The sequence below is a fragment of the Hyperolius riggenbachi genome, chromosome 10, assembly GCF_040937935.1.
Source record: "Hyperolius riggenbachi isolate aHypRig1 chromosome 10, aHypRig1.pri, whole genome shotgun sequence".
Taxonomy (NCBI): Eukaryota; Metazoa; Chordata; class Amphibia; order Anura; family Hyperoliidae; genus Hyperolius; species Hyperolius riggenbachi.
This window is the reverse complement of record NC_090655.1, coordinates 264,350,578-264,375,610: the sequence shown is the minus strand read 5'-3', so window position 1 is coordinate 264,375,610 and position 25,033 is coordinate 264,350,578. Positions and strand designations below refer to the sequence as shown.

At 46.0% G+C, this 25,033-nt stretch overlaps 1 protein-coding gene across 1 annotated transcript in view; it reads right to left on the bottom strand.

Moving 5' to 3' along the window:
• LOC137535385 (zinc finger protein 721-like) overlaps positions 1-25,033 on the bottom strand; it is a 378,642-nt gene that overhangs the window by 207,565 nt on the left and 146,044 nt on the right. The window lies entirely within an intron of this gene.

The following is a 25,033-nucleotide window of genomic DNA, read 5'->3' as shown; positions in this document are numbered from 1 at the left end:
CTAGGCTAGTATACACACATCTACACATACACTACACACATACATATCACACAAATGACATGGTGCTAGGCTAGTATACACACATCTACACATACACTACACATACACATATCACACAAATGACATGGTGCTAGGCTAGTATACACACATCTACACATACACTACACATATACATATCACACAAGTGACATGGTGCTAGGCTAGTATACACACATCTACACATACACTACACATATACATATCACACAAATGACACGGTGCTAGGATAGTATATACACATCTACACATACACTACACACATACATATCACACAAATGACATGGTGCTAGGCTAGTATACACACATCTACACATACACTACACACATACATATCACACAAATGACATGGTGCTAGGCTACTATACACACATCTACACATACACTATACATTTACATATCACACACATTGGGCTTGATTCACAAGTGCGTGCTAACCTACTTAGCACCTTTGGGTGTGATAACCAGGGTGCTAAGTAGGTTAGCACCGTTTTTAAACTAACATCACGCGCAAAGTCCCACGCGCAAAACTTTGCGCACGCACAGCGCGGTACACGCAAAACATCGCATTGCGGTGCGATTAAAACGGGGGCGCCCGATGCCCCTATAAGGTCGCATGGGTGCGATCTTAACGTCGCACCTCATGCGACCTTCTTTGCGCGTGGGACTTTGCGCGCGAGTGTGCATTATCACACCCAATCTGTGTTTGGCCGTGATAAGGGGCTTTTCACAAGCGTGCTAACACTTAGCACTGCTTTGTGAATAAATCCCATTGACATGGTTTTAGGCTAGTATACATACACATACACTACACATATACATATCACACAAATTACATGGGGCTAGGCTAGTATTCACACACCTACACATACACTACACATATACATATCACACAAATGACATGGTGCTAGGCTAGTATACACACATCTACACATACACTACACATATACATATTACACAAATGACATGGTGCTAGGCTAGTATACACACAAGTACACATACACTACACATATACATACCACACAAATGGCACGGTGCTAGGCTAGTATACACACATCTACACATACAGGATCTTCTCAAAAAATTAGCATATTGTGATAAAGTTCATTATTTTTTGTAATGTACTGATAAACATTAGACTGTCATATATTTTAGATTCAAATACACACAACTGAAGTAGTTCAAGCCTTTTATTGTTTTAATATTGATGATTTTGGCATACAGCTCATGAAAACCCAAAATTCCTATCTCAAAAAATTAGCATATTTCATCCGACCAATTAAAGACAAGTGTTTTTAAAACAAAAAAAGTCAACCTTTAAATAATTATGTTCAGTTAAGCACTCAATACTTGGTTGGGAGTCCTTTTGCAGAAATGACTGCTTCAGTGCGGTGTGGCATGGAGGCAATCAGCCTGTGGCACTGCTCAGGTGTTATGGAGGCCCAGGATGCTTCGATAGCGGCCTGAAGCTCATCCAGAGTGTTGGGTCTTGCGTCTCTCAACTTTCTCTTCACAATATCCCACAGATTCTCTATGGGGTTCAGGTCAGGAGAGTTGGCCGGCCAATTGAGCACAGTAATACCATGGTCAGTAAACCATTTACCAGTGGTTTTGGCACTGTGAGCAGGTGCCAGGTCGTGCTGAAAAATGAAATCTTCATCTCCATAAAGCTTTTCAGCAGATGGAAGCATGAACCCACTTTTGAACCAGAAACAGCGGCAGAAGCGCCTGACCTGGGCTACAGAGAAGCAGCACTCGTCTGTTGCTCAGTGGTCCAAAGTACTTTTTTCGGATGAAAGCAACTTTTACATGCCATTCCGAAATCAAGGTGCCAGAGTCTGGAGGAAGACTGGGGAGAGGGAAATGCCAAAATGCCTGAAGTCCAGTGTCAAGTACCCACAGTCAGTGATGGTCTGAGGTGCCATGTCAGCTGCTGGTGTTGGTCCACTGTGTTTTATCAAGGGCAGGGTCAATGCAGCTAGCTATCAGGAGATTTTGGAGCACTTCATGCTTCCATCTGCTGAAAAGCTTTATGAAGATGAAGATTTCATTTTTCAGCACGACCTGGCACCTGCTCACAGTGCCAAAACCACTGGTAAATGGTTTACTGACCATGGTACTACTGTGCTCAATTGGCCTGCCAACTCTCCTGACCTGAACCCCATAGAGAATCTGTGGGATATTGTGAAGAGAAAGTTGAGAGACGCAAGACCCAACACTCTGGATGAGCTTAAGGCCGCTATCGAAGCATCCTGGGCCTCCATAACACCTGAGCTGTGCCACAGGCTGATTGCCTCCATGCCACGCCGCATTAAAGCAGTCATTTCTGCAAAAGGATTCCCGACCAAGTATTGAGTGCATAACTGAACATAATTATTTGAAGGTTGACTTTTTTTGTTTTAAAAACACTTTTCTTTTATTGGTCGGATGAAATATGCTAATTTTTTGAGATAGGAATTTGGGGTTTTCATGAGCTGTATGCCAAAATCATCAATATTAAAACAATAAAAGGCTTGAACTACTTCAGTTGTGTGTAATGAATCTAAAATATATGAAAGTCTAATGTTTATCAGTACATTACAGAAAATAATGAACTTTATCACAATATGCTAATTTTTTGAGAAGATCCTGTACACTACACATATACATATCACACAAATGACATGGTGCTAGGCTAGTATACACACAAGTACACATACACTACACATATACTTATCACACAAATGACATGGTGCTAGGCTAGTATACATACACATACACTGCACATATACATATCACACAAATGACATGGTGCTAGGCTAGTATACACACAAGTACACATACACTACACATACACATATTACACAAATGACATGGTGCTAGGCTAGTATACACACACACACATATACTACACATATACATATCACACAAATGACATGGTGCTAGGCTAGTATACACACATCTGCACATACACTACACATATACATATCACACAAATGACATGGAGCTAGGCTAGTATACACACACCTACATACACTACACATATACATATCACACAAATAACATGGTGCTAGACTAGGATACACACATCTACACATACACTACACATATACATATCACACAAATGACATGGTGCTAGGCTAGTATACACACATCTAAACATACACTACACATATACATATCACACAAATGACATGGTGCTAAGCTAGTATACACACGTCTACACGCCGGCGAACGGTTCCAGGCGAACTTTGGGTGGTTCGCCTTCACCGGCGAAGGCGAACTTTCCCGGAAGTTCTCTTCCCCCCCATAATGCTCTGTTAGGGTCAATTTTGACCCTCTACATCACAATCAGCAGGTACATTGTAGCCAATCAGGCTACACTCACTCCTGGAGCAACTCCCCACCTTATATAAGGCAGGCAGCGCTGGCCATTACACTCACTCGTGTGCCTGCAGTAGTGAGAGAAGGGACAGCTGCTGGCAGACTCTCATAGGGAAAGATTAGTTAGGCTCTTGTAGGCTTCTTAGCTTGCTCCTGGCTGATTCTTATTGCTAAAATAGCACCCCACAACAGGTCTTTTGAGAGCTAATCTTGTTCTTGTGATCTATTTTTTTTTCTGTGAGTCCCACTGACACTTGTGTTGCATTATAGACAGCCTTGATAATTCATACTGTGTGTGTGTGCCACTGCCAGGCCCAGCACATTCAGTGACTACCTTTGTGACAGGTGCACATTGTAATACCCAGTACTGCATATACCTACCTGTTGTGTTTAGTGAACCCACCTCATCACTGCATATACCTACCTGTTGTGTTTTGTAAACCCACCTCATCACTGCATATACCTAACTGTTGTGTTCAGTGAACCCACCTCATCCCTGCATATACCTACCTGTTGTGTTCAGTGAAGCCACCTCATCACTGCATATACCTAACTGTTGTGTTCAGTGAAGCCACCTCATCACTGCATATACCTACCTGTTGTGTTCAGTGAACCCACCTCATCACTGCATATACCTACCTGTTGTGTTCAGTGCACCCACCTACCTACATGAGTGCACGCAGTGTGATATACCACTCCGTGCATACCTGTTAACTGCACCTGTGTGACTGCACATTGTATTAGTCAAGTCAGTGCGTACCTTTCACTTCATCCCCCCCAATATGGACAAAACAAAAGGCAGAGGCAGGCCACCTGGCAGCTCTGTTCGAGGTCACGCTGTCGTGATTTCGTGCGGCCCTTGACCAAAGTACAGTGTTCAGAAGAAGGCACGTGCCATCAACCCCCAATATTGTCAGGACATAGTTGACTATTTAACACAGAGCACCTCATCTTTCTCAGCTTCCGCACGGAAGCGTGACATATCTTCCTCCTCCTGCTCTGATTCTGGCACCCCACTTAACACTCAGTCGGTCGCCACCACCAAAGTGCCATCACCCCAGGGCTCAGCGGTGTGGAATTTTTTTTGTGCGTCTGCCTCAGATGAGAGCAATGCCATCTGTACTCTCTGCCACCGAAAATTGAGGCGTGGAAAGACCAAGACCCGCGTAGGGACAACTACCTTATGAAGGCACATTATTACAAAGCACAAACTGCAATGAGATGACCACCTGAGGAAAAGCAGCACACAAAAGCAAAGCCACACACCGCAGTGGAAGATACCAGGGCGCAAATTGTACCGTGATGTTGAAAGGCAAGTGGTGACATCTCTGGCACACAGCGTTGGGTCAAGGGTCCATCTGACAATGGATGCCTGGTCTGCAAAGCACGCTCAGGCCTTCCCAAAGACTAAGTCAGTCTCCACACACAGCACCTCTGCCCGCAGGCCACTTGACTGCCTTCTCCGCCACCACCAACAGGGTCCAGGATACAAGGCGGATTCCTATAATAATTTTTCTGGTGCGTGTACATGCCTGCCTAATTTTTCTGGCTGCACTGCAGGCGGCTGCAACAAAAAAACAAAAGGCATGTACATGTGCCCATTCCCCTTCGTGATCATTACCTTGCTGTGGTGAAGGGGCTTGCGTATCACAATAAAGCTATATGAGCGTCTCAGGGGTTGGCACACCAAAGACAATAATGGCAGTATTTGTATAGCGCCTTTCTCCTGTCGGACTCAAAGCGCTTGCGAGGCAGCCACTAGAGTGCACTCAGTAGGCAGTAGCAGTGTTAAGGAGACTTGCCCAAGAAACTCCTTACTGAAATAGGTGCTAGCTTGCTGAACAGGCAGAGCCAAGAATAATAAGGATGTTGCTTCATTGTGGTCAGGCCAAATTTGATCAGCTGGACAGTCACTGTTGTTCTATCATTGAGCTACCACAGCCCGGCGACGATATGGGCTTTAAAACCGCCACAGCCTGCACTCTGGCCATGGTGCGCACCAGTCCAGCACGACCGTCACAACGCAAACAGCTGTTTGCGGTGCGTTACACAGTGAGTTTGGTGTGTCAGTGTGAAGCAGTACTCTAATTACACTCCCTGATTGATGTATACACATGCAAAATGTTTTAAAGCACTTTAGGCCTGTAGCATTCAATGTGATTTCTGCCCTTAAAACGCTGCTTTGCGTCCAATCCAGAATTTTCCCTGGGACTTTTGGCATGTATCCCACTCCGCCATGCCCCCCTCTAGGTGTTAGACCCCTTGAAACATCTTTTCCATCACTTTTGTGGCCAGCACAATTTTTGCTAGTTTTCCAAGTTCGCCTCCCCATTGAAGTCTATTGCAGTTTGCGAAAGTTTGCGCGAACTGAACTTTCACAGTAGGATCGCGAACCTAAAATCGGAGGTTCGGGCCATCTCTATACACATATACATGCCACACAAATGACATGGTGGTAGGCTAGTATACACACATCTACACACATTACACATATACATACCACACAAATGACATGATGCTAGGCTAGTATACACACATCTACACATACACTACACATATACATATCACACAGATGGCATGGTGCTAGGCTAGTATACACACATTTACACATACACTACACATATACATATCACACAAATAACATGGTGCTTGGCTAGTGTACACACATGTACACATACACTACACATGTACATATCACACAAATGTCATGGTGCTTAGCTAGTATACACACATCTACACATACACTACACATATACATATCACACAAATGACATGGCGCTAGGCTAGTATACACACATCTACACATACACTACACACATACATATCACACAAATGACATGGTGCTAGGCTAGTATACACACATCTACACATACATTACACATATACATATCACAAAAATGACATGGCGCTTGGCTAGTATACACACATCTACACATACACTACACATATACATATCACACAAATAACATGGTGCTAGGCTAGTATACACACATCTACACATACACTACACATGTACATATCACACAAATGACATGGTGCTAGGCTAGTATACACACATCTAAACATACGCTACACATATATATATATATCACACAAATCACATGGTGCTAGGCTAGTATACACACATCTAAACATACACTACACACACATATATATATATATATATATATATCACACAAATGACATGGTGCTAGGCACATCTACACATTCACTACACATATACAAATTACACAAATGAACATGGTGCTAGGCTAGTATACACACATCTACATACACTACACATATACATATCACACAAATGACATGGTGCTAGGCTAGTATACACACATCTACACATACACTACACTAGAGTGACCAGATTTTTGTGGGTCCAACTTGGGACGGGGAGGGGGGGTATGGGGCGGCGCGCGCCGGCAAAAATGGGCGTGGCCATGACAATGTTTGGGCGGAGCTAACGTAATGATGTAACAGCGAGGCATAAGAAAGCAGTGTTTACGCCATGATGTGGACAAACGAGACTTTGCATCATGGGTGTGCAGAAACTGTGTGACGCTAATAGTATACCGTAACCACAAAGCAGCAAACATAGCCATCTATGACCATTAAATAATAAATGCAGTAACAGTTACCCCGGACACCAGAAAATAAACGCAATGGGCAACATGTCAGTACAAAATAAATGCAATGAGGGCAACATGTCAGTATAAAATAAACGCAATGCGGGCAAACATGTCAGTACAAAATAAACGCAATGCGGGCAAACATGTCAGTACAAAATAAACGCAATGCGGGCAACATGTCAGTACAAAATAAACGCAATGCAGGCAAACATTTCACCAGAAAATAAACGCAATGCGGGCAAACATTTCACCAGAAAATTAACGCAATGCGGGCAAACATTTCACCAGAAAAGAAACGCAATGCGGGCAAACATTTCACCTGAAAAGAAACGCAATGCGGGCAAACATTTCACCTGAAAAGAAACGCAATGCGGGCAAACATTTCACCTGGAAAAGAAACGCAATGCGGGCAAACATTTCACCTGGAAAAGAAACGCAATGCGGGCAAACATTTCACCAGAAAAGAAACGCAATGCAGGCAAACATTTCACCTGAAAAGAAACGCAATGCGGGCAAACATTTCACCTGGGAAAAAAAAACGCAATGCGGGCAAACATTTCACCAGAAAAGAAACGCAATGCAGGTAAACATTTCACCAGAAAAGAAACGCAATGCGGGCAAACATTTCACCAGAAAAGAAACACAATGCGGGCAAACATTTCACCTGGAAAAGAAACGCAATGCGGGCAAACATTTCACCAGAAAAGAAACGCAATCCGGGCAAACATTTCACCATAAAAGAAACGCAATGCGGGCAAACATTTCACCAGAAAAGAAACGCAATGCGGGCAAACATTTCACCAGAAAAGAAACGCAATGCGGGCAAACATTTCACCAGAAAAGAAGCGCAATGCGGGCAAACATTTCACCAGAAAAGAAACACAATGCGGGCAAACATTACACCTGGAAAAGAAACGCAATGCGGGCAAACATTTCACCAGAAAAGAAACGCACTGCGGGAAAACCTGGAAAAAAAGACACAATGCGGGCAAACATCTCACCTGGAAAAGAAACGCAATGCGGGCAAACATTTCACCTGGAAAAGAAACGCAATGCGGGCAAACATTTCACCAGAAAAGAAACGCAATGCAGGCAAACATTTCACCTGGGAAAAAAAAACGCACTGCGGGCAAACCTGGAAAAAAAGACACAATGCGGGCAAACATTTCACCTGGAAAGGAAAGCATTTACTCACCTGGCAGAAGTCTCCGGCCTCTGGCGTGCTGCTCCCGGGACCATTTTGCTGCTGATCTTCTCTCCCGCGCTGACAGGGCTACGGCAAGATGGCGCCCGAAGCCCTGTACTGGAGACACAAATAGTCTCCAATACAGGGCTTCGGCAGCCATCTTGCCGTAGCCCTGCTCGCCTGCAGGTGTCGGAACACCGGAAGAGGAGGCTGGAGCGGGGCTGCGGGCAATGAACTGGCACGGCGTCTATAGACGCCGCTGCCAGTTCATGAGGAGAGTGGCTAGAGCCCCGAGGCCGGGACGTCCCGCTGCTGAAAGCGGGACGTTTCCCGGGACCTCATGCAGCTTGGGACAGCGGACCCCGAATCCGGGACGCGTCCCGGGCAATCCGGGACGTCTGGTCACTCTAACTACACATATACATATCACACAAATGACATGGTGCTAGGCTAGGATAAATTGCCCACAGTAAAAAAAGACACTGAGTTCACTATAAGAAAAGCACAATATAAAAGTTATTTGTCTTGTCCTGTTAGCAGCGAGGCTATAAATAGGCCTAGTTATCGGACCACGAGCTCTTAGCAGGCAGGATGCCTCTGTGCTGCTGGCGCGTGGAATGCAGAAGTAGCTACAGAGGAAGCACCTGTCCAGTGTGAGTGGATGGGAGAGGGGCATGCATGTGATGTCATTGTTCTGTGTGCACATGGGCAGTATGATAGGAGAAGCTGATGCGGCCATCTTAGCTGAGGGAACTGGATGGTGAATGGGAAAGGAAAGGAGACTATGCAGTCGACTATCAGACTATGCAGACTATGAAAACATAGGAATAAAAAAAGTAGAGATATATCAGTTTTAAGAGGAGTGACTAGAACCAGTTTAACCTCCCTGGCAATGCTGGCGGCCACAGGTAGGACATGACAGTAAGACTAAAAAGCACTAAAAACTGATTAATGTGGGAAGTAGTGCTGGACTTACCTCTCCACTGAAGACTTGAATTGTCTAATTCAGGCAGATTTTATTGTATACTCGTAACGCCACAAAACAGTGCAACACGTTTGTAGGTATTTTACCAGCTTCTTCAGGCAATTAACAGGAGCAACTAAGAGAGATAAAACAATAAGCTAAGAGTTCAATAAAAAAAAAAGTGCAATGATATCTAATAGATAGATAGTCGATCTTTTGAATCGTAATGCATTGGGGTTTGTTCAAGTACTCATTATTAAAAGAATTGTGTCACATGACCAGCGAGGTATCTTGTCAGGTATTAACTAATTACACCCCATAAAAACATATATATTAATACAATAGTAAAGGCATAACAAAGAAATAGGAAATAAATTGCATACTCATATACCAATAAATCCCTGTATACAATGATCATAATATAATGTAGAAGATCTGTAAGTAAAAACATGTATATACATAAACTGTATATACACACACACACACATATACACACTTGGATACATACATACAGTGGAATTACTTTATAGTAAACTCCAGGGGACCAAAAAAAAAAGTAATTTACTATATCATAATTGGTTATATATTGTATATTTATACAGACACATTTGCTGGGTTCTGAGGACTGAGTTTACTATATCAGAGTTCACTATAACAAGATTCTACTGTATATACTGTACATATTACACAAATGACACGGTGCTAGGCTAGTATACACACATCTACACATACACTACACATATACATACCACACAAATGACATGGTGCTAGGCTAGTATACACACATCTACATACACTACACATATACATATCACACAAATGACATGGTGCTAGGCTAGTATACACACATCTACACATACACTACACATATACATATCACACAAATGACATGGTGCTAGGCTAGTATACACACATCTACACACACACTACACATATACATATCACACAAATGACATGGTGCTGGGCTACTATACACACATCTACATACACTACACATATACATATCACACAAATGACATGGTGCTAGGCTAGTATACACACATCTACACACACACTACACATATACATATCACACAAATGGCACAGTGCTAGGCTAGTATACACACATCTGCACATACACTACACATATACATATCACACAAATGACACGGTGCTAGGCTAGTATACACACATCTACACATACACTACACATATACATATCACACAAATGACACGGTGCTAGGCTAGTATACACACATCTACACATACACTACACATATACATATCACACAAATGACATGGTGCTAGGCTAGTATACACACACCTACACATACACTACACATATACATATCACACAAATGACATGGTGCTAGGCTAGTATACACACATCTACACATACACTACACATATACATATCACACAAATGACATGGTGCTAGGCTAGTATACACACATCTACACATACACTACACATATACATATACATATCACACAAATGACCTGGTGCTAGGCTAGGATACACACATCTACACACACACTACACATATACATATCACACAAATGACACGGTGCTAGGCTAGTATACACACATCTACACATACACTACACATATACATATCACACAAATGACATGGTGCTAGGCTAGTATACACACATCTACACACACACTACACATATACATATCACACAAATGACATGGTGCTAGGCTAGTATACACACATCTACACACACACTACACATATACATATCACACAAATGACACGGTGCTAGGCTAGTATACACACATCTACACATACACTACACATATACATATCACACAAATGACACGGTGCTAGGCTAGTATACATACATCTACACATACACTACATATATACATATCCCACAAATGACATGGTGCTAGGCTAGTATACACACATCTGCACATACACTACATATATACATATCACACAAATGACATGGTGCTAGGCTAGTATACACACATCTGCACATACACTACACATATACATATCACACAAATGACATGGTGCTAGGCTAGTATACACACATCTACACACACACTACACATATACATATCACACAAATGACACGGTGCTAGGCTAGTATACACACATCTACACACACACTACACATATACATATCACACAAATGGCACAGTGCTAGGCTAGTATACACACATCTACACACACACTACACATATACATATCACACAAATGACACGGTGCTAGGCTAGTATACACACATCTACACATACACTACACATATACATATCACACAAATGACATGGTGCTAGGCTAGTATACACACATCTACACACACACTACACATATACATATCACACAAATGACATGGTGCTAGGCTAGTATACACACATCTACACACACACTACACATATACATATCACACAAATGACACGGTGCTAGGCTAGTATACACACATCTACACATACACTACACATATACATATCACACAAATGACACGGTGCTAGGCTAGTATACATACATCTACACATACACTACATATATACATATCCCACAAATGACATGGTGCTAGGCTAGTATACACACATCTGCACATACACTACATATATACATATCACACAAATGACATGGTGCTAGGCTAGTATACACACATCTGCACATACACTACACATATACATATCACACAAATGACATGGTGCTAGGCTAGTATACACACACCTACATACACTACACATATACATATCACACAAATGACATGGTGCTAGGCTAGGATAAATTGCCCATAGAAAAATACAACGCTTTGAGTTCACCATAAGAAATAGAAAAGTTATTTGTCCTGTCCTGTTAGCAGTGAGGCTGTGTAATGAGGAGCTATAAATAGGCCTAGTTACCGGACCACGAGCTCTTAGCAGGCAGGATGCCTCTGTGCTGCTGGCGCGTAGAATGCAGAAGTAGCTACAGAGGAAGCACCTGTCCAGTGCGAGTGGAGGGGAGAGTGGCATGCATGTGACGTCATTGTTCTCTGTGCACATGGGCAGTACGATAGGAGAAGCTGAGGCGGCCATCTTAGCTGAGGGAACTGGATGGTGAATGGGAAAGGAAAGGAGACTATGCAGTCGACTATCAGACTATACAGACTATGAGAACATAGGAATAAAAAAAAGTAGAGCTATATTAGCTTTAAGAGGAGTGACTAGAACCAGTTTAACCTCCCTGGCGGTGCATTTCTGTCTGGATCTATAGGTCTAAATGTGGTACATTTTTTTCAAGAAATTTAGGCCTCCAATTCTTAAGTCTTAACTCAACAAAATATGCCAGATTAAAGGTCTTGAAAACATCCCGTGTATAATAAGAGACTAGAACACAAAATTGTTGAAGTAATTAAATTTATGAATAAACGTAAAAAATAGTGAAACTATACAAATAAGGCAGCAGACTATAGAGTATGTACATATATCCCTAATACACCTCCTGCATGTGGTATATTTCGAAACAGAATGGCACAGAGGGTAACATCACAATCGGGGCAGTAGAAGTGTGATTCCTTTCTGACTTTTTTCCCTTTGCTATCAGTCTTAGGTGACAGGCAGAGAAAAGTCAAAATCCAGGCAGAGGTTGGTGCAGGCGGCAGGCAGAGAGTAGTCAAAATCCAGGCAGGGGCGCCGCCAGGCACCAAGCAGACCAAGCGGCCGCTTGGGGCCTCATGTCTTTAGGGGCCTCGGAGGCTACGTGACGTCATTGTGACGTTTTTTTAATTTCCTCCGCTCTCCCCCTGCATTGCTCGGAACTCCCTGGCCGTGTCTCCCTCTGTGACGTCCCCAGTGACGTCACACGCAGCTGCCGCACCACCGCGCAGCGTGCATTTTCAGTGGAACGCAGAGCCAGGCCAGCCAGATCCATTCGTTGGTGATGGGTGAGGAGGAGGACTGTCCGACTGCGGTAACATTAACTCCGCCCCCCCATTGAAGCCTATTGGATGGGTTCAGCCAGGCCACGTGCTAGCTCAGTGCCTGCTAGCAACTTCCCCCGCCTGCCATACAGGGCGAGAGAATCCACAACTGCACGGATTAGCCAGGTCCCTGACGGAGCAGAGCCACAAAGCTTGGGGGAGATTTAAAATGTAAAGGACTGGTGCTGTACACCTCCGGTGCGGGGAACACGTGACCGCGTCGCAGAAGTTACACAGAAGCCTGGTCTGGGGAACCAGGTAAGATTGGTCTCTAGTCTCATTCCATGCAGCAGCCTCCACTGTTTGCCTCTCTTGTCCCCTGCATCTTCAATCAGCCCATGCTCTCTCATCCTGCTATAGTGCCCTATAACCAGCACTTTCCTCTCAGAACCCCCAATGTGCCCTCATGTACTCCTACCCACCACTTACAATGCTCTATTGCTCTGTCACCACTCAGTGTGCCCTCACTCTCTCTCATCCTCCCCCTGCATCCAGAAAGTGCCCACCCAAGTACCCTCAATGTGCCCTCACTCTCTCACCTCCAAGCAACCTCGAATTTCCCTCACTTCCTCCCCAGCTTACCTCCCCCCCCCCCCCCCAGTCGTGCACACCTTCACTCTCCAGCCATGCGCTCCTTCCCTTACCAGCCTCAACACCCCACCCCCCCTCGGTCGTGCGCTCCTTCCCTCCCCAGCCCCCTCGGTCGTGCGCTCCTTCCCTTTCCCAGCCCCCTCGGTCGTGCGCTCCTTCCCTCCCCAGCCCCCTCGGTCGTGCGCTCCTTTCCTCCCCAGCCCCCTCGGTCGTGCGCTCCTTCCCTCCCCAGCCCCCTCGGTCGTGCGCTCCTTCCCTCCCCAGCCCCCTCGGTCGTGCGCTCCTTCCCTCCCCAGCCCCCTCGGTCGTGCGCTCCTTCCCTCCCCTGCCCCCTCGGTCGTGCGCTCCTTCCCTCCCCAGCCCCCTTGGTCGTGCGCTCCTTCCCTCCCCAGCTCCACATTGTGATGCGTGGAAACGCCCATTTTTGCTCACCGCAGGACTGTCAGGATGGGGAGGGCGCAAAAAACTGTCTGTCCCCGGGCGCTGAAAACCCTAGCTACGCCTCTGGGTCACACTGTTGTCCGCACTGGGCTTGCGCCCGGCAGAGCAGCGCTACGGGAAGATGGTGTCCGAAGCCCTGTACTGAAGACTATTTGTGTCTCCAGTATAGGGCTTCGGGCGCCATCTTCCCGTAGCCCTGCTATTCAGTTCAGCGCGGGAGATTGCAGTCTGGGGAAGCTGCGCGCCAGAGGCTGACCGGGAGAGAAGACTTCTGTCAGGTGAGTAAATTCTTTTTTTTTTTTTTCTGAAATGTGGCCCACATTGCGTTTGTTTTCTGCTGAAATGTGGCCCACATTGCGTTTGTTTTCTGCTGAAATGTGGCCCAAATTGCGTTTGTTTTCTGCTGAAATGTGACCTAAATTGCGTTTTTCTGCTGAAGTGTTGCCCAAATTGCGTTTGTTTTCTGCTGAAATGTGACCTAAATTGCATTTGTTTTCTGCTAAAATGTGGCCTAAATTGCGTTTTTCTGCTGAAGTGTTGCCCAAATTGCATTTGTTTTCTGCTGAAATGTGGCCTAAATTGCGTTTGTTTTCTGCTGAAATGTGGCCCAAATTGCGTTTGTTTTCTGCTGAAATGTGGCCTAAATTGCGTTTGTTTTCTGCTGAAATGTGGCCCAAATTGCGTTTGTTTTCTGCTGAAATGTGGCCCAAATTGCATTTGTTTTCTGCTAAAATGTGGCCTAAATTGCGTTTGTTTTCTGCTGAAGTGTTGCCCAAATTGCATTTGTTTTCTGCTGAAATGTGGCCTAAATTGTATTTGTTTTCTGCTGAAATGTGGCCCAAATTGCGTTTGTTTTCTGCTGAAATGTGGCCTAAATTGCGTTTGTTTTCTGCTGAAATGTGGCTCAAATTGCATTTGTTTTCTGCTGAAATGTGGCCCAAATTGCATTTGTTTTCTGCTGAAATGTGGCTTAAATTGCATTTTTCTGCTGACATGTTGCCCAAATTGCGTTTTCTGCTGAAAATGTTGCCCACATTGCATTTATTTTCAATGTCATGGCAACGGCCATGGCAAACACCCCCCACGCCCACTTTTCGGCGCAAACACGCCCCGTCCCATCCCCCTGCTCCACCCACCTGTTATGCCACGCCCACTTTTGGCGGGATAACCACACCCATTTTTTGCCGCGGCGCGCTTCGCAAGCCGCAGGATAGGGCCACTTCCTGCAGTCCGCTTGGGGCCACAGAAACCTTAGCTGCACCCCTGAATCCAGGCAGAGGTCGGTGCAGGCGGCAGGCAGAGAGTAGTCAAAATCCAGGCAGAGGTCGGTGCAGGCGGCAGGCAGAGAGAAGTCAAAATACAGGCAGAGGTCAGTGCAGGCAGCAGGCAGAAAGTAGTCAAAATCCAGGCAGAGGTCGGTGCAGGCGGCAAGCAGAGAGAAGTCAAAATACAGGCCGAGGTTGGTGCAGGCGGCAGGCAGAAAGTAGTCAAAATCCAAGCAGAGGTTGGTGCAGGCGGCAGGCACAAAGTAGTCAAAATCTAGGCCGAGGTCGGTGCAGGTGGCAGGCAGAGAGTAGTAAAAATACAGGCAGAGGTCGGTGCAGGCGGCAGGCAGAGAGAAGTCAAAATCCAGGCAGAGGTCAGTGCAGGTGGCAGGCAGAGAGTAGTGAAAATCCAGGCAGAGGTCAGTACAGGTGGCAGGCAGAGAGTAATGAAAATCCAGGCAGAGGTCGGTGCAGGTGGCAGGCAGAGAGTAGTCAAAATGCAAGCAAAAATCATTAACAGTAAGGCAGATCAGCAGAAGCACTTAGCTCGGAAGCAGTTGGAAACCAAATGGCTATATTGTTAACATCCTGTGCTTTCAAATAAGATTATCTGCCATGGCAGTCAGGTGACATGCGAGAGATCAAATTACAACTTGTGATTAGAGGAATTGTGATGAGGAGGAATTAGACGAAACTCTCTACATACATACAGGGTGCATTTCTCTATGTTTGCCTTCTGCCCTGCAGATCGCACCCAGATGGGGGATTAGGCAGGCTAAACTCTCTACATACATGCAGGGTGCAGTTCTCTGTTTTCCTCTGTCCTGTGCTAGAGATTGAGTCCACTTTAAAAATTTGGCGCTGCCCCAATGACGCAGCTCGCTCTTGTGGGACACAGTCTGTGCCCACCTCAACCACCTCACCAAAGCCACCAAGAGGGCCCTTAACAAACGTCACCACAGAGGCCGCAGGTCAGGTGCACTTGTGAGACTCAAAAGGAGAGGCCTATGCACACCCCTCCCTGCCATTCTACTAGCAAATGTCCAATCCCTCCCTAACAAGCTGGACAAACTGCTTATTGTGCTCGGCAGCAAACATGAGCTTGAAGGGTGCACACCGATCCTCTGCTTCACGGAGACCTGGCTGAAGGAGAACATCCCAGAAAACTCTCTTCTCCTTCCAGGACTCAGCCTCATCCGAGCGAACCACGATCTGTCTCTATCCGGTAAAAGTAAAGGGGGGGGGGCATCTGCCTCTACATCAGCACCGCTTGGTGCACAAACACCACCACCCTGCTCAAATGTTGCAATCCAGTCGTCTAGCTCCTTATTGTAAACTGCAGGCCTGTGTACTCCCCCAGAGAGTTCTCCTCCTTTGTCCTGGTCACGGTATACATCCCACCTGATGCCAACACCTCAACTGCCCTTCGCAAGTTATGTGACTCCATCACACGGTGGGAGACATCCCTCCCGGACTCCCTTTTCATCATCCTGGGAGACTTCAACAAAGCCAACCTCCGTCAGGAGCTGCCCCGCTACAGACAGCACATAACGTGCCCCACCAGGCAGGAGAACACCCTTGATCACTGCTACACTGTGCTCAAGGATGCATACAAGGCTACTCCATGGGCTGCCCTTGGTAACTCTGACTACTGCCTCATCCACCTGCTCCCCACCTACAGAAGGCAGCTTGCGACCACTAAACCAACCCTAAGGACTGTCAAGAAATGAACAGAGGAAGTGAAGCAGCAACTTCAGGCCTGTTTTGAATGTACCGACTGGTCAGCCCTGGAGTCACCTTGTCTGGAGGAATGGGCCGGAAATGTTACGTCCTACATCAGCTTCAGCGAGGAGTCATGCATCCCAATGAAGACCTTCAAAGTCTTCCCCAACAGCAAGCCGTGGTTCAACAGCAAGCTACACCGGCTCCAGAAACTCAAGGCGGAAGCTCACAAATCCGGCACCCCTGAAGAGTTCAGAGAGACCAGGAACACCCTTAACCGTGAACTAAAGGTAGCGAAGAGGAACTACTTAGACAAGCTGCGTCTCAGCCTCCAGTCTAACTATCCACGTGACGTCTGGAAGGGCTTAAGGGCATCCACAAACCTAAAACCTCCCCCTCAGCACGCACCACCTAGCACAGACCTTGCCGAGCAACTCAACGAGTTCTATTGCAGATTCGAGAAGAAATCCACCTCACTCGGGACACAAGCAACCACACCAGGGGGCTCACAGGTCGCAGCTCCACTACTAGTCCTTGAAGCTGACGTCCTTAAACACCTCCGGAGGCTCAACCCCAGGAAGGCCTCGGGCCCGGACGGCGTGTCGTCAAATTGCCTGAAAACCTGCGCAACCCAGCTCGCTCCTGTCCTCACCTCTCTCTTCAGCAAATCACTGAAGGAGGGTAAAGTACCTGCCTGCTTTAAAAAATCCACGATTATTCCGGTCCCCACAAAGCCGGGCATCTGTGATCTTAACAACTACAGGCCCGTAGCCCTTACTCCCACTATCATGAAGATCCTGGAAAGAGAATCATTGGGTCATCCCTTCCACCTCTGGACCTTCTACACACCTCCAGACTAGGGTTGCCAGGTGTCCGGTTTTAGACCGGACAGTCCGGTTTTTGGCCGCTGTGTCCTGTCCAAAAAGGCATGTTAAACCGGACAATTAAGATGTCCGGTTTTATGCCTTTTCCGGTGGCTGTCAGTATTGACAGCTGCCTGTAGCAGGAGGAGAGCAGCGCAGTGGAGGGAAAGCGGTGGGCAGCGGCGGAGAAGGGGGCCATCTCCCCCCCTTCTCTCACCTTAGATGCTTTCCGTCCCTCGCTGTCTCCTCCGATCTGTGTGTGGCTGACTGGCGGTGGCGCTTGGCAGCGGGCGGGACTTACCTTCCGTGTCGCTCCATGCGCCGGCCGGAAGTTCTGGTGCCGCTGCTCTGGTCTGCATCAGACCAGAGTAGTGGCAACTCATCCCGCGCGGCGCCTGCGACGAGACCAGACGGAGGAGACACGGAAGGTAAGTTCCGCCCCTCTGCCAGCCACCGCACACACCGATCGGAGGAGACAGCGAGGGAGGGAGAGGACCCTAAGGTGAGCGAAGGGGGGGAGATGGCCCCCTTCTTCACCACTCTCCCTCTTCTCTGCTTCCCTCCTGGGGGGGGGGGGACACACACCTGCTACATATACTGGGCCCATATACACCCTGGCTAAATATACTGGGCCCATATACACCCTGGCTACATATACTGGGCCCATATACACCCTGGCTATATATACTGGGGACATATTCCCCTGCCTACATATACTGGGCATATATACCCCCTGACTACATATACTGGGCCCATATACACCCTGGCTACATATACTGGGCCCATATACACCCTGGCTATATATACTGGGGACATATTCCCCTGCCTACATATACTGGGCATATATACCCCCTGACTCCATATACTGGGCCCATATACACCCTGGCTACATATACTGGGCCCATATACACCCTGGCTACATATACTGGGCCCATATACACCCTGGCTACATATACTGGGCCCATATACCGCTGGCTATATATACTGGGCCCATATACACCCTGGCTACATATACTGGGCCCATATACACCCTGGCTAAATATACTGGGCCCATATACACCCTGGCTACATATACTGGGCCCATATACACCCTGGCTATATATACTGGGGACATATTCCCCTGCCTACATATACTGGGCATATATACCCCCTGACTACATATACTGGGCCCATATACACCCTGGCTACATATACTGGGCCCATATACACCCTGGCTACATATACTGGGCCCATATACACCCTGGCTACATATACTGGGCCCATATACCGCTGGCTATATATACTGGGCCCATATACACCCTGGCTACATATACTGGGCCCATATACACCCTGGCTAAATATACTGGGCCCATATACACCCTGGCTACATATACTGGGCCCATATACACCCTGGCTACATATACTGGGCCCATATACACCCTGGCTAAATATACTGGGCCCATATACACCCTGGCTACATATACTGGGCCCATATACACCCTGGCTACATATACTGGGCCCATATACACCCTGGCTATATATACTGGGGACATATTCCCCTGCCTACATATACTGGGCATATATACCCCCTGACTACATATACTGGGCCCATATACACCCTGGCTACATATACTGGGCCCATATACACCCTGGCTATATATACTGGGGACATATTCCCCTGCCTACATATACTGGGCATATATACCCCCTGACTACATATACTGGGCCCATATACACCCTGGCTACATATACTGGGCCCATATACACCCTGGCTACATATACTGGGCCCATATACACCCTGGCTACATATACTGGGCCCATATACCGCTGGCTATATATACTGGGGACATATTCCCCTGCCTACATATACTGGGGACATATACCTCTGGCTACATATACTGGGCACATATATCCCTGGCTACATATACTGGGGACAACTGGCTGTTTGTCATTATGTGCAGTTACTGGTGAAAAGCTGTCTCTTATTATGTGCATTTAGTGGTGAAAAGCTTTCTCTTATGTGCATTTAGTGGTGAAAAGCTGTCTCTTATTATGTGCATTTACTGGTGAAAAGCTGTCTCTTATGTGCATTTACTGGTGAAAAGCTGTCTCTTATGTGCATTAACTGGTGAAAAGCTGTCTCTTATGTGCATTTACTGGTGAAAAGCTGTCTCTTATGTGCATTTACTGGTGAAAAGCTGTCTCTTATGTGCATTTAGTGGTGAAAAGATGTCTCTTATGTGCATTTAGTGGTGAAAAGATGTCTCTTATGTGCATTTAGTGGTGAAAAGATGTCTCTTATGTGCATTTAGTGGTGAAAAGCTGTCTCTTATGTGCATTTACTGGTGAAAAGCTGTCTCTTATTATGTGCATTTACTGGTGAAAAGCGGTCTCTTATTATGTGCATTTACTGGTGAAAAGTGGTCTCTTATGTGCATGTACTGGTGAGGACAGTTAGTGACATGGCTATGTACTCTGTAATGTGCTGCAGAAGATGTCAGTGCGATATAAATACTGTAAAAAACATTTTTTAAAAAGCCCATTGCTTAGCCCCACTCTACATAAAAGTGCGCTTCTGACTCCGCCCCTAACTCCACCCCCTGTCCGGTTTTCTCCATCAGCCGACCTGGCAACCCTACTCCAGACTGTGGTCGAGAGCAAATAAAATACAGAACGACCCCTCCCACCCCGGCAGTCGCTACTTTGACCGCCTGCAATTGGGTAGCCGCTACAGATCCATCCCTACCAAGACCACCAGACATTAAAATACTTTCTTTCCCCAAGCCGTCCGCCTGCTGAACTTGAGCAACCACCCTTGCGAAACACGATAGTCTCGCACTGCTGCCCTAATCACGTTGCACCCTTTTTTAAGTTATGCCTGTTGTGTAATCTTGCTGTTGCCTAAACAATATAGTTGTTATTATTATTATCTTGCATTCTACTCTATATCTCTGTCTGTCTATTATCTAAATGCCTTTTTCACATGTAACAAACTTTCCATGCCGTGTGTACCACAATAAATTCCGGATGCGATGTCTGTCGTACTCGGCGAATAAACTGATTCTGATTCTGATGATGTCACACCGCTCCGACGTCATGCCGCACCGCCACTCTGACATCCTGTTTGGCTTCCAGGATCCTGGAACTAGTGTTGATTCGAAGTAGGACCGGCACCAACCAAATTCTTCAATCCAAGATTGTATGGTCTGTAGTGCTGACAGACAGACCTGGGCACGCCACACTTTAATCTAAGAAGGAGAGCTCCACTGCATACTTCAAATTGGAACTAGTGTTGATCAAACACCCAGATATTTGGGCTCGGTTTGGCTCGGCCAAACATGGTCCAGACGTTCGGTATATTCGGCCGAACACCGAGCGTAATGTAAGTCAATGGGGACCCGAACATGCCTGCTTTGCAGGCCTGAAAAAACTTGCAAAATGAGGGAAACTTCTGCAAAATGGGTTGCCAATAAAGCAAAACTCCCAAAAAAAGGCATACGTGTATGGGGAAAAACTGCACGCTTAAGGCCAATGCAGTTTATCACCGTGCATTGATAAATATAATAGAAATGAGATCCTGAAAAGCAGTCCTACCACAAGGACCAGCAACGCTAACCCTGCCAGCACACAGGATGGAAGAGGAGGTACAGGAGAACAAGGCCACGCTTTGTGACACAACCCAGGCCTTGCATGAGGACAAAATGCATGCTTAAAGTGAACCCGAGGTGAGAGTGACATGGAGGCTGCCATATTTATTTCCTTTTAAGCAACACCAGTTGCCTGGTTGTCCTGCAGATCCTCTGCCTCTCTAATACGTTCAGGCATAGACACTGAACAAGCATGCAGCAGATCAGGTGTTTCTGACAATAATGTCCAACCTGGCAAGATTACCTGCATACTTCTTTCTGGTTTAATTCACACACCACTGCATCCAAATACATCATTATGGCTGCCAGGTAGCTGGTATAGTTTAAAAGGAAATAAATATGGCAACCTCCATCTCATTCTCACCTCAGGTTCACTTTAAACCAATGCATTTTGCCGCCATGCATTGATAAATATTATACAAAGGAGATGTTCCTGAAAAGCAGTCCTATTCCTATGTGGGACCGGCAACGCTAACCCAGCACAGATGTTCATGGTGCTTGGTCCGGGGGTGTTGCAAAGTCGGTTCCAATCCACGATTTATTCATTTTTATTTGTGTCAGACGGTCTGCATTTGCTGTGGAGAGGCGGATACGCCGATCTGTAACGATGCCTCCGGCAGCACTGAAACAACGTTCGGACATAACGCTGGCGGCAGGGCAAGCCAGCACCTCTATTGCGTACAGTGCCAGTTTGTGCCAGGTGTATAGCTTAGAGACCCAATAATTAAAGGGGACTGAGGGATTGTTGAACACGGCTATGCCATCTGACATGTAGTCCTTGACCATTTTCTGCAGGCGAGCGGTGTTGGAGGTGGAACTGCGCAAACGCTGTTCTGTGGGCTGCTGCCTGGGTGTCAGAAAACTTTGCCACACCTTGGACACTGCCAATACCATTCCCTTGTGGGCACTAGCTGCAGCTAGTTCCCCATCAGGTCCACTTGTAGTGGGACTTAGTGATAGGTTGAGAAAAAAGTTGTGTGGGGGGATTGGCTATTCAGTGCCTAGCTGGGGTATAAATAGAGATGTTTATGCATTATGTATCTGAACACCGACAGCATAGCTTGATAAAGGGGCGGTTGCCCTGAAACGTTGCCTTTCGCCTTTTTGCTGTTATGCAATTCTGATCAATAAAAGAGCATACTTTATGGATGGTGCCGGATTTGTGATTTTCACTACTGATTTGACCTGGTGTGCAGCCGGGACTCCGTGGCACATCCGATCTTCAGAGGAGGAGTGCTCCACTACCCACAACGTTTAAGACTAGAGATTCTGCACAAATAGTGGGAGCACCTTCATCAAATCTCCAGCATGGAGGATGCAGACGTTGACTCACCTACCTTTTCCTATACTCCTGAGGAGACTTCCAGAATTATGGCGCAAGTGTCAACTGAAGTGTCCTTTTTAAATACAGCGAATGATAAGAGCATACGGAAACAAATTATTAAAGCAGCCAAAATGTATACCACCTTGGAATTACATGCCAAGACGTTGGCGGAATATCACAGAGTCAAACGCATACCACGAGGAATGCGGTCCAACGTAGCACCGATAATGTTCCCTACAGATAAACCTTTTTGTCATCGGTGGAGTCTAATATGGAATAAGGCATCTTTTGACGCTATGACACTCACTATTGAAAAAATACAGGAGGAACTACCCAGATTGACAGTACAACGCATTGAGCTGAAAGAAAAACTTAAATCTCTGATATCGTTGGATGAATATGAACTATTCTCTTCTGAATTAGTGACTATTATTGATACACATCAGAAACAAATTGAAATTATTAAGAGGGATAAATTCCAGCGAGATGAGCATGACTACAACCTTGGGTATGTGTATTCATGGCAACGACCAGCTGGAAGGCCTAGACCGATTCGTAGACCCCGACCTGAAGGTCCCGATGGCAAGAGGCCACAAGGTGGTGCACCACCTGACTCTACAGAGGCTTATAGTAGTTCCTCACAAGAGGGTTTTTCAGACGCATCAAATCAAGACGGACGAGGAGGGGCGGTAGACAGAGGCGATGGAGGGGGCGGCATCAGAGATCGATTGCGATCCCGCCAACCGAGACAGAAGAAATGATTGTTGTTAACATATCCACTGTGTCCTTGACCTCATCACAATTGTCTGCCCTGAACTACGGCTTATCCTTCTCGCCCACTAACTTTCCAGATCCATTGGAAGTGGACATCGAATTGCAACGGTTTTTTCGAACAATTAAGTTAAAATATTTCTTTTCAATACCAAGACCGTTTGAGAGTACACGTGCCCCAGAGATGGAATCTGATTTGCTTAGTTTGAGAGACACTAATTTACGCATTAAAAGTAAATTTCAGCCTGCGTCATGTCAAATATTGGACATATATATCAAAAAAGTACAGGAAGAAGTCGACTCTGTGATGAGGAAGTCCAATCATGTGGGCGTTCACGTTCGCTCTAACATCAACAAGGCTGAGAGAGCGGCCATTAAAGAACTTATGAATAACCCGGCAATTACAATTAAGCCCGCCGATAAAGGCGGGGCCTTAGTAGTGATGGACACTAGCTCTTATCGGAAGGAGGTTTTGCGGCAATTAGCCGATATTACCACCTATAGACCGATATCATATGATCCAACTAATGAGATACAGACAAGAGTGGGTGAGGTTGTGAATATGGCCGTGGCCCGGGGCATTGTAGATGATAAATTGGCAGAGTTTTTGATTCAGTCCCATCCTGTGGTTCCAGTGATTTACATCTGTCCAAAGATACATAAGAGCCTGGATAACCCTCCAGGCAGACCTATAGTCGCTGGGATGGATTCAGTCCTAGCCCCACTGGCTAAATACTTAGATCAGGTATTACGACCTTACGTGGCTGCCTTAAAATCATATCTTAAAGATACACAAATGTTTTTGAATATCGTGAGAAATATGCCTCCTTTGGAAAGTGGTTGGTTATTGGTAACCATGGACGTTGAAAGCTTATATACGTCCATACCCCATGAGGGGGGTGTGGAGGCGGTACGATATATGCTTGAGACAGCATCTGATCTATCCGCACAACAGATTCAGTTCATTTGTAGTCTACTTGAGCTAGTACTAAAATGCAATTATTTTAGATTTGAAGAACAGTACTATATGCAGATTAGGGGTACAGCTATGGGGTCGAATGTGGCCCCGTCCTACGCAAACATCTATATGGGTGTATACGAAGATATGTTTGTTTACTCTAGTGAGTTATTTCTGAAGTACGCAGTACAGTGGTTTCGCTATATTGACGATGTTTTTTGCGTGTGGGCGGGGCCACATTCGACCCTTGTAGAATTTGTTAATCAGTTGATGCAGAAATGTCCTGAGATTAAGCTTACAGTTCACAGTTCGACTGAACAAGTTAGTCATTTGGATACATTGGTCATTTGTAAAGATCGGAGGCTGGTCACGGATCTCTATACTAAGCCCACGGATGT